The following is a 10,571-nucleotide window of genomic DNA, read 5'->3' on the forward strand; positions in this document are numbered from 1 at the left end:
AATAAGCCTCTTTCTTGCTCTCTAATACTTTCCCAGGTTACTTCTCCACCTATGTGTCTTAGACTGTTGGAGCTCGTATAAGAAACCATCACAGACTGAGTGACTTTAACAACAAACATTTAGTTCTCACAATTCTCAAGTCTGATAGTTTGAGATTAGGGTGCCCGCCTGTCTGTTCTTCAGGAGTGCCGTCTTCCTGGTTCACAGAAGGCCATCTCCCTGCGGTGTCTTCACGGGGCAGAAAGAGAGCTAGTTAGTTCTCTGGCCTCTTGCTGTAAGGGCAACAATGCTATTCATGAGGGCTCCACCCTCATGACCTAGTTACTTCCCCAGAGCCTAGTCTCCAAACACCATCACACCGGGATTAGGATTTGAACATTTCAACACATGAATGGGCCGGGGCGGGGGCACAAACATTCACACTATTGCACACCACTACACTGTGCAAAACTGCAAAACCCTTTCTTTTATTTTTTTAACCCCTTTCTTTTGAAGCTTGAAATTTTAAATTATGATTTTAAATGTGTGTTTGTGTGTGTGTATCAATGAAAGAGAGAGATTGACAGAGAGAGAGAGGCATCAGTGGGAATAGAAAAAAATCAGAAAAATGGTAAAGGAAATAAAATAATTACCTATATTCCAACACTGAGAATTAAATCGCTTTAAGTTTCTAGCATATTTGATTTGAATTTTTATTCATTTTATTGATAAGTAACCTATGAATGATTTTTTATTTGTTCCTTTAATTAGAACTATGAAAATTAATAAAAGGAAACCTCATTAAAAGGAGTTGGGAGGCCAGAAAGGGAAGCTCTTGGGCCCACTTGGCTTCATTTGCAGACCCAGCAGGCAAAGACACACCTTGCAAGGGTGAGTACTTTAGCTACTTCTTTACTACGCAGCAGGAGGAAGAAAGGTTTCCCTCCTCCCTCAGCAACAATTCAGCCAATGAGAGACAGTTACAATTCAGCCACTGAAAAGCCACTATATTTCACACCCAGTTTTTGCCAATGGATTTGTTGATAACAGCCCTCCTGTTATGTTTATGATATAAACAACATGTTAATGTTTTGTTTATAACAGGCCTTCTATAGCAATCTGCTTCCTCTATAAAGAACATACTTTTCCTTTGTTCTCCAGACTTGTCTGTGGCTTTGCCATGACTTGTTTGTCCTGAATTGTAACTTTCTGCTATTCCCAGATGAACCCGTTTTTGCTGGTAAAATAACTTGGCAGTTTTATTTTTAAGGTTAACAGACCCTGAAGGATAAACTTGAAATAGTCACCACCTCCAACTATTTAACTTGATCCTCTGCAGTTATACCTGGAGGCAGTTATGATTATCAGTTAGTTTGTACTTTTTCGAAAATTATTGTATAATATTTCAAAGGAACAATACACAAATATTCGTGTTTTAAAATTTACATAATTGATATGTAACTATATGTATTACTCATAACATTAGGGTTTTTCAAAGCTATGCACATACATAACCAGGTTATTCATTCATATGCGTGTGTCACATTTTATTTAATTAAGAATATTTATGTTGATTCAAAATTTTCATTATTTCAGATAATGCTGAAATAGGCATCCTTGTGTACCTACACTGTGAGAACGATTTTGTGTAGTAGATAACTACAGGTAGAACAACTGTACAGCTAAAAAATTAATTTATAAAGCAAAAATTTTTCTATAGGGTAACTGTATCAACTAACACACCTGCCATAATTGTATACAATAACTTATTTCCATCCTCCATTCAGCAAGTGACACAGTCTGAATTTAACATTAAGAAATTTCCCAAACTGAAGTGCTGAATATACTCATTGTTTCAATTTGCAACTATTGACATGATTATATTGTTTTCTCTCCTATAAACTATTATGTAGTTACTGTGTTGAAAGATTTTCTAACTTGAAATAATATCTGTATTCCTGAGATAAGCTGTTTTTGTTTGTGATGTGTTATTTTTAGAATATTCCTTTTATCTTTAAAACAGTCCTTTAAAAGTTATGTAAAATTGCTGTATCTGTCTTTATATGTGAGATTGGCCAAAATAATAACATTTTCTTATGTCAACCACATTCTGTTTATATGGTGTAATAAAATGAGTTGAGTATCTTCCTGTTTCTTTCTAGACTCTAGAGGAAATTAAAGAAACCCGGAATGAATGGTTCTTTGAGTTTTCCTAGAACTCCCATAAACCAGATCCAGTCTTATGCTATTGAAGGTACATTGGGAGACACTTATGAATCTGAGTGCATTTGAAAAAAAATATTGGTCTATTCAGGCTTTTTCCTTGTTAGATAAATTTTGTTAATTTATATTTTCACTAGAAAATTATCTGTTACATTTCGGTTTTTAAGTTATTGATGAAATCATCAATAACTTAAAAACCGAAATGTAACAGATGATTATGCATCAAATAATGTGTTGTGGTGTCAAAAATCTCTATTATAATCTGTATCCCTTTTTATCTTAATATTTACTCATGTTATATCCTTTCTTAATTACACTTATACAGGTTTCAATTCTGTTAGCCTTATCAGAAAATCAGTTTACTTCTTTATTGATCAATACCTTTGGATTTATTTTGTATGTGTGTGTACCGCTTCATTAATTTCTCCTTTTATCTTTAGTATTTCCTTTCTTTGATTTCTTTAGGTCTATTTTGTTGTTCTTTCCTAAAGTTCTTGAATCAATGCTCAGTGCTTATTTTTTCAACTCTTCTTATTTTCCAATAGACGCATCTAAAGTTACAAATTCTTCTATAAGCACTGCTACATGGCAGTTCCCTCTATCCCTACACTGTGGAGAGTTTTAATCATGAAAGGATGCTGTACTTTGTCAAATGCTTTTTCTGCATCTATGGAGAGGATCATGTGGTTCTTGTCTGTTCTTTTATTAATGTGATGTATCACATTGATTACTTTGCAAATGTTGAACCACCCTGGCAGCCCAAGGATAAATCCCACTTGGTTGTGGTGCGTAATCCTTTTAAAGGATCCTGTTGGTTAGTATCTTGGTGAGAATTTTGGGATCCATGTACATCAGGGATATTGGTTGTTAATTCTCCTTTTTCTTAGGATCTTTGTCTGGATTTTAGATCAAGGTATTGCTGGCCTCGGAATGAGTTTGGAAATTTTCCTTCTTTTTCTATTTTCTGAAATAGATTCAGTACAATAGGTTTTTTTTCTTCTTTAAATGTTTGTTAGAATTCCCCTGGGAAGCCATCTGGCCCTGGGCTCTTGTTTTTTGGGAAATTTTTGATTACTGCTTCAATTTCCTTGCTGGTTATGGGTCTGTTCAGGTTTTCTATTTCTTCCTGGTTCAGTTTTCATAGTTTCTATGTTTCTAGGAATGCATCTATTTCTTCCAGATTGCTTAGCTTGTTGACATATATTGCTCATATTATGTTCTTATAATTTGTAGTTCTTCACTGTTGGTTGTGATCCCTCCTCCTTCATTCATGATTTTATTAATTTGCGTCCTTTCTCTTTTCTTTTTGATATGTCTGTCTAGGGGTTTATTGATCTTATTCTTTCAAAGAACCAGCTTTTAGTTTCATTGATCTGTTCTACTGTTCTTTTGGTTTCTGTTTCATTGATTTCTTCTCTAATCTTTATTAATTCTCTTCTACTGCTGGGCTTAGGCTTTATTTTCTGTTCTTTCTTCAGCTCCTTTAGGTATAGGGTTAGGGTGTGTATTTGAGACCTTTCTTGTCTCTTGAGAAAGGCTTGTATTGCTATGGTCTTCTCTCTTAGGACTGCCTTTGCTGCATCCCAAAGGTTTTGAACAGTTGTGTTTTCATTTTCATTTGTTTCCATGAGTTTTTTTTTTTTAATTCTTCTTTAATTTCCTGCCTGGCCCATTCATTCTTTAATAGGATGCTCTTTATCCTCCATTTTTTATTTCTGCTTCATTTATTCTAGTAGAGCCTCCATTTTTTATTGCATCTCAATAATACCCTTTTTTATTTCGACCTAATTAGATTTTAGTTCTTTTATTTCTCCAGAAAGGGATTCTGTAGTGTATCTATGATTTTTTCAAGCCCAGCTAGTATCTTTATAATTGTTATTTTGAATTCTAGCTCTGGCATCTTACTTATGTACATATTAATCAAGTCTCTGAACAAGTACTGCCTCTTGTTCTTTTTTCTGGGGTGAGTTTTTCTGTCCTGTCATTTTGTCTAGAGAAGAATAGATGAATAGAGAACAAAATACAAAAAATCAACCACAATCCATGTAAAATATACACTAAACAAATCAGAAGAGATCAAAAACCAAAAAAGAAAAAATGGCCAAAAATGAGACAATATAATCAAGCAAGTGGCTAGCGCAGAATAAAACAATAGTTCCTCTGTGTATTTTGATCTGTTTCTTAAGAGAAGCTGGATCCCAAAATTGTAAAGAAAGAAAAACTTACATATATACAAAAACAAAATTGAATACAATGAAAAGAAACCAAAAATGAAGAATATATATAAAATATAAATGTAAAAATGAAAAAAAAAGACTTAAAAGAAGAGTTGATAAAATAAGAAACTAGTTGGAAAGGAAAAAAAGAAAAAAGAAAAAAGAAAAAAAATTTAAATGGAAACACTAACGAATCATGAGAAAAAAACCCAAATTCTAAATACTATTTTCCATAGTACTGGAGTTTTACAATTCTGTGTTCATAAACTTGGTATTAACTGGATGTTCCTGCTGGTCTTCCAGAAGGAGAGGCCTGTTGTGTTGATTCTCAGGTGTCTTCACCTGGGCAGAATTGTACCACCCTTGTCAGTGCAAGGCTTTGGATTGCTCTATGTGGCTTTTGTTCCCTGTGGCTTTCCGTGCTGCTTTAGAGGAGGGCTTCCCAATCTTTGGCCCCAGACCGGAAAGCACAGGGACCCACTATTCATTGAGCCCTCAAGAAAAAACAGCCAGTCACTCCTGTCTCCCCAGTTTCTGTCTGCACACCATATTCACCCAGCCAGTGACTGAGTGTTTCTATCTCAGGCACACGACCCCAATTTGAGTTTCCAAACCCTGCAGACTCCTGCAGCATGCACCTGTGCTGCTCCCCCAGGGGAAGGGATGGAGTCTCTCAGCAGTTCTGCCACTTGCTGGGTCCCTGCTCAGAGAGCAGTCACCCAGCTGTGTTGTGGTTCACAGTTTATGGCAACCCTGAGGTGAGCTCACTTCTGGGCTCACTTATTGCAGCTGACTTCCCGCTCCGATGCCTGAGAACTCTGCCACACTCAGGCACCCCTGATCTTCCTGTGACCCCCAGGGGTCCTGAGACCACACTGTCCTACCTGGGATTCTGCCCAGTTTCACCACCTGAGCACCGGTCAGGCAGGGATGTCTCACCAGAGCAGACTTCTAAAAGTTCTGATTTTGTGTTCCCCTGCTATATCACTTTCCGGTGTCAGCTTATGAAGGCTCCCTCCCCCCATGGTTTATCTGCCCATATATCACCTTGGATTCACTTGTCCGCATTTCCTACCTTGCAGAAAGCGGTTACTTTTCCATTTGTAGAATTTCAACAATTCTTTTCTTAGAGCTCTGGTTGAGTTCCCAGGTGTTCAGAATGATTTGATAGCTATCTAGCTGAATTCCTGGGACCAGACAAAACTAAGGTCTCCTACTCCTCCACCATCTTTCTCCTCCTCCAGGATCTATGTATTATATATAACTGCCTAAGACTGACATTTTCGGATGGATTATTTCATTTATTTGTATAATTTTTGCTATTTAATTCAATTTCATGTCTTTCCCCTTTAATTTCATATCTTATTTTGCCTAATTTTAATTTTGTCAGGTAACTTTCTCTTCACTGACCTGCTCATCTTTTCAGTGTTGTCCCTTATGAACTACACACACCTATACTATATATTTTAGAATCTAACTTGAACACTGTCTTAATTGTAATGAAACATTAGGCACAGTAAAAATGAGGGACATTCTATTAAAGACTTGACCAGGAATCTTCAAAAGTGTCAAAGTCATGAAAAACAAGGGAGCTCTCAGCATTTGAAGGAAACTAAGTCATGATAACTAAATGCAATGTAATATCCTGGATGAGATCCTGGAAATGGTGCATCAATTAAAAGAATTGGGGAAACAGAATTAAGTCTATAATTCTGTTAATAGTAATGTTAATATTTTAGTTTTGATACATATGCCAAGGTTATATAAGATGCTAAATTTAGTGAAAGCTGGATACATAGTATTTGGAACTCTGTTTTTCTTTTAATTCTTTTGTGTAAATAAAATTATTTGAAAATAAATAGTTTACAAACATCGTTTGAGTTTTTCTATTAGTAACCATATTTAATTCATTTATATTTATTGTTTTCAGTGATATATATAGATTTATTTTTACCACTTTGTGTAGCATGTTCTTACCATAGTTTCTCTCCTTCTCACTGTTGCTTTGATCAAATTTTCTTAATTCTATTTTTTTTCTATAATATAGAAGTATATACTTTACATTCTTTTTTAAAATGTTTTTATTTATTTATTTTTTTAGGGAGAGAGAAAGGGTGGAAAAGGTAGAGAGAGAGTGAGAATTCCAAGCAGGCTCCACACCTAGCATGGAGCCCTACTCGGGGCTCAATCTTATGACCCTGAGATTATTACTTGAGCCAAAACCAAGAGTTGGACACTTAACTGAGCCACCCAGTCACCCTTATTACGTTCTTTATGTGTAGAATTTTTAAACCACATATCTAAGTCTTTTCCTCCTATGTCTAAGTGTATTAACTAACTCTATTTGTTCTCTGACCAAGATAAAAATATTAATGAATATTTCCTTCTTTTGATATTTCTTTACCAACTCTTATATTAAAATTTCCTGAAATTTTAATTCTAGAATACTAGTAAAAACATAAATGTTTATTATTGAATTAAATACTTATTTAGATTTAGAAGATTTTCTATCTTCTCATTGCAATACATTATTTAGAAGGTTTTTTTGAGCAAGTTATGCAGTTCTGTGGTAGATTTTATGAATTCATATATGTTTGAAAATGTCTGTTTCTCCTTTATGCTTACATGGATATTTAACTTAGTATATAAAATTTAAAATTATTTTCCTAATAAAATTTCCTAATATTTCTGATGAAATATCTGATATTAGTCTGGGTCTTGGTTTGTTGTCATTGCTTTGTTTTGTTTTCTTTGTTTTGGTGGGTAATCTGTCTTTTCTTACCAATATATTTTAGGATATTCTTTGCCCTTTACTGTCTAAATTTTGACTAGATATCTTTTCTTTTTCTTTAGTTCTTCTCAACAGTTAGTGTATTTCTCAATCAAGGGATTTGTCTTTCTTAGTTGGGAAAAATTTTGTTCTTTTTTAAATTACAGCTTCAGCATCTTTTCTTTCTCTTTCTGAAACTCTTACTGTCCTCTTAATTTCTTTGCTTTTAAAATTACCCAGCATCAAGTTTACTAATTTTTTCAATGATAGAAGTAATCACAAAACACAGAGAAGCAGAAGTTCAAGACTGCCATCAAAATGGTATTCCTTTCTTGATGCATGAAGATGTGCACTGGACTAGCTTTTATGGAAGAGATCACTCAGTAAAGTACATGGTCCTATAATATACACAGAAGGAAGCTTATTTGGTGATGAAATATGTCCCCTTCATAATAGTTGAATAGCTTACATAACACTTTCTAGTGAGTGATACGATTCATACATTTTGGATTTGTTAACCAACATGATTTCTAGACAGACCAGGTACATCTTCCTAAAAACATTCCATAGGTAAGAACTCTTGCTACTAATGTATTTTCCAGGTGGTTTGCCACTCGTATGTTTATGAGGAGATTTGATTAGTCTTCTTCTGTTTTGCACATTTACCAAAAAATGGACACAATCTATTACAGGTCTGCTGCTTTCCTTCTCAGTCCACTCTCTAACCTTGGTCAAGATCTCCTTGACACATACTCCTCAGAAACTTTCATAAAATTTCATGTTTTATTTGATGGACTGTTTTATATTAAATAATAAAATTCCTAAGCCCCTTTGATCAGCATGTTAAACTATTTAGTGTGTAGGAGGAATTTTCTCTATGAAGCAGGCTATCAGTGACCATATCATTTCACAGTTCTTTGATTTTTTTTACCAGCAATTTTAACTACATTATCTGTAGTAATCTCAAATTTTTTTTAAAAAATGCAGATACATTTTTAATTTTTAAGGAAAAATTCATATATTTTATTCTGGTAAATCTTTTATGAAAGTGACTCTATCACTTGGTTTTTCAAATTTTTTTTTTAAGATTTTACTTATTTATTTGACAGTGAGAGAGACAGCCAGCAAGAGAGGGAACACAAGCAGGGGGAGTGGGAGAGGAAGAAGCAGGGTCCCAGTGGGGAAGCCCGATGTGGGGCTCGATCCCAGGACTCCGGGATCACGCCCTGAGATGAAGGCAGACGCTTAACGACCAACCCACCCAGGCGCCCCTATCACTTGGTTTTTCAAATCTGCCTCTCAAACTCTTTTCTCATTCTCAAGGTCATCATCTATAATAACGTTGATTTTTATTTAATTCTATCTATTAGCTAATAAATCCTTTGTTACCTATAAAACTGTAGCAGATAAAGAAAGGGTATATTTGGCACATCATTTGTAAATATCTGATATATTTACATCAGTAAATTTGCAATATCAATCTCATTCCTTCCTAACAGAAGCCACGTTTCAGCAACTAGGGTGGAGACTGGAGGCCTTTGTTCAGTAAATTGTGGATTCCAACTTGTCTGTAGGCATAACCGTAGCTCATTTACGGTATATAGCTTTTCACAGAGCCTGACATAAAGGTGTAAACTGCCCATCTTTCCCCTCTATGGATAATATTATATTTTTTTTATCTTTTCAATTCTAATTAGCTGCATCACAGAAATGACAAAATCTTTTTTACTCATGGTACTGAACAATTAAAGAAAACAATAAAAGCCACCAGTTCTTTAGTAACATCTGGCCATAACTGAGGCTTACCACAGTGTACCCACAAATGCGGCCCACTACTCTAACCCTCTAGCACTCCTGGAGCTACACTTTAAATACATCAGAATCCATATGATTAGAATATCCAGAAGTCCTTCCTAGGTAAGAATGCCAGTCCTCTGTCATCACTGGTGACAAGTATGGAGTTCCATTAGAGTTATTATTCAATTACTCAGAGTGATATTCTAAAAACAATAAGCTGAATGATAGCTGGAGTTAACAACAAGTAATTTGAGTTATCAGGGTGTTTTGTATCACCTCTTTTCCCTTAGTTTTTCAGATGGAGTTCATTGGCAGAGTTCATATATTAACAAGAGTCCAATTACACTTCTCTAAAAAAATAACTTCATAATTTCCCGCCCAATATTAGCCACTAATCAGTGCCACGTATAAGAGACTTGGGAAGAAGAGACACCCTTGCGGAAATAGCATGATTGCATTCCCTCCTGGGATTGTGAATCACTTATGAATTCCTATTCCATGTGTTATTATTTTCCCTTGTTTACTTTTACCACCCCTCATGATCAGCCTTTTTTAGCTCAAGTATCCTATTCACCCACTGGGCTGAGGACCAAGTTGTTTAAATATCTAAGCCAACCTTTCAAAGTGTTTCCCTTTATCTGTATTGAACAGTATCTTCATTATCAGTTCTAATTAAAAATTTAAAATATGATAGTTCTTATAATATTAGGTTTCTTTTTCCTATTTTGCTTATTGGTAGCAGTCAAGTGCTTACTTATCCAGAAGGGCCAAAATGGTAGAAAATGGGTTGTTCCAAACTTTTAATTGTTTTCTCCAAGGCTGTTTTTGCTGCAGGATTAGAAAAGGCTCAAATAGGCCACCCACAGAATGGGAGAAAATGCTTGCAAATTATCTATTTGAAAAGGGATTAATATCTAGAATATACAAAGAAATTCTAAAACTCAACAATAATAAAAACAAAACCTTTTTCAAAACAGGCAAAGGACTTGAGTAGACTTCTCCAAAGAAGATACACAAAGGGCAAAAAGCACATGAAAAGACGCTCAATATCACTAATCACTAAGGAAATGCAAATTGAAACCCACCATGACATATCTTACATCCTGTAGTATGGCTACTATTAAAGTAAAATAACAAGTGTGTGAGGATGTGGAAAGATTGAAACCCTTGTACACTGTTGGTGGGAACATAAAATGGGATAGCCACTACGGAAAACAGCATGGCAGTTCTCCAAAAAACTTAAAAATAGAATTACTATATAATGCAGTAATTTCATATCTGGGCATGTACCCAAAAGAATTGAAAGCAGGGTCACAAAGACATATTTGTAAACCCATGTTCCTAGCAGCATTATTCACAACAGCTACAATGTGGAAGCAGCCCAAGGATCCATTGACAGATGAATAGATAAGTAAAATGTGTTATATATATATACATACACTATGAAATATTATTCAACCTTTAAAAAGAAGGAAATTCTGATGTTTTCTAAAGGGATGAATCTTGATAACATTATGCTAAGTGAAATAAGCCAGTCACCAATAGACAAATACTGTATGATTCCAGTTATATGAGGTACTTAGGGT

The sequence above is a fragment of the Ursus americanus genome, chromosome 13 (assembly GCF_024610735.1).
Source record: "Ursus americanus isolate L20-20 chromosome 13, mUrsAme1.1.p, whole genome shotgun sequence".
NCBI lineage: Eukaryota > Metazoa > Chordata > Mammalia > Carnivora > Ursidae > Ursus > Ursus americanus.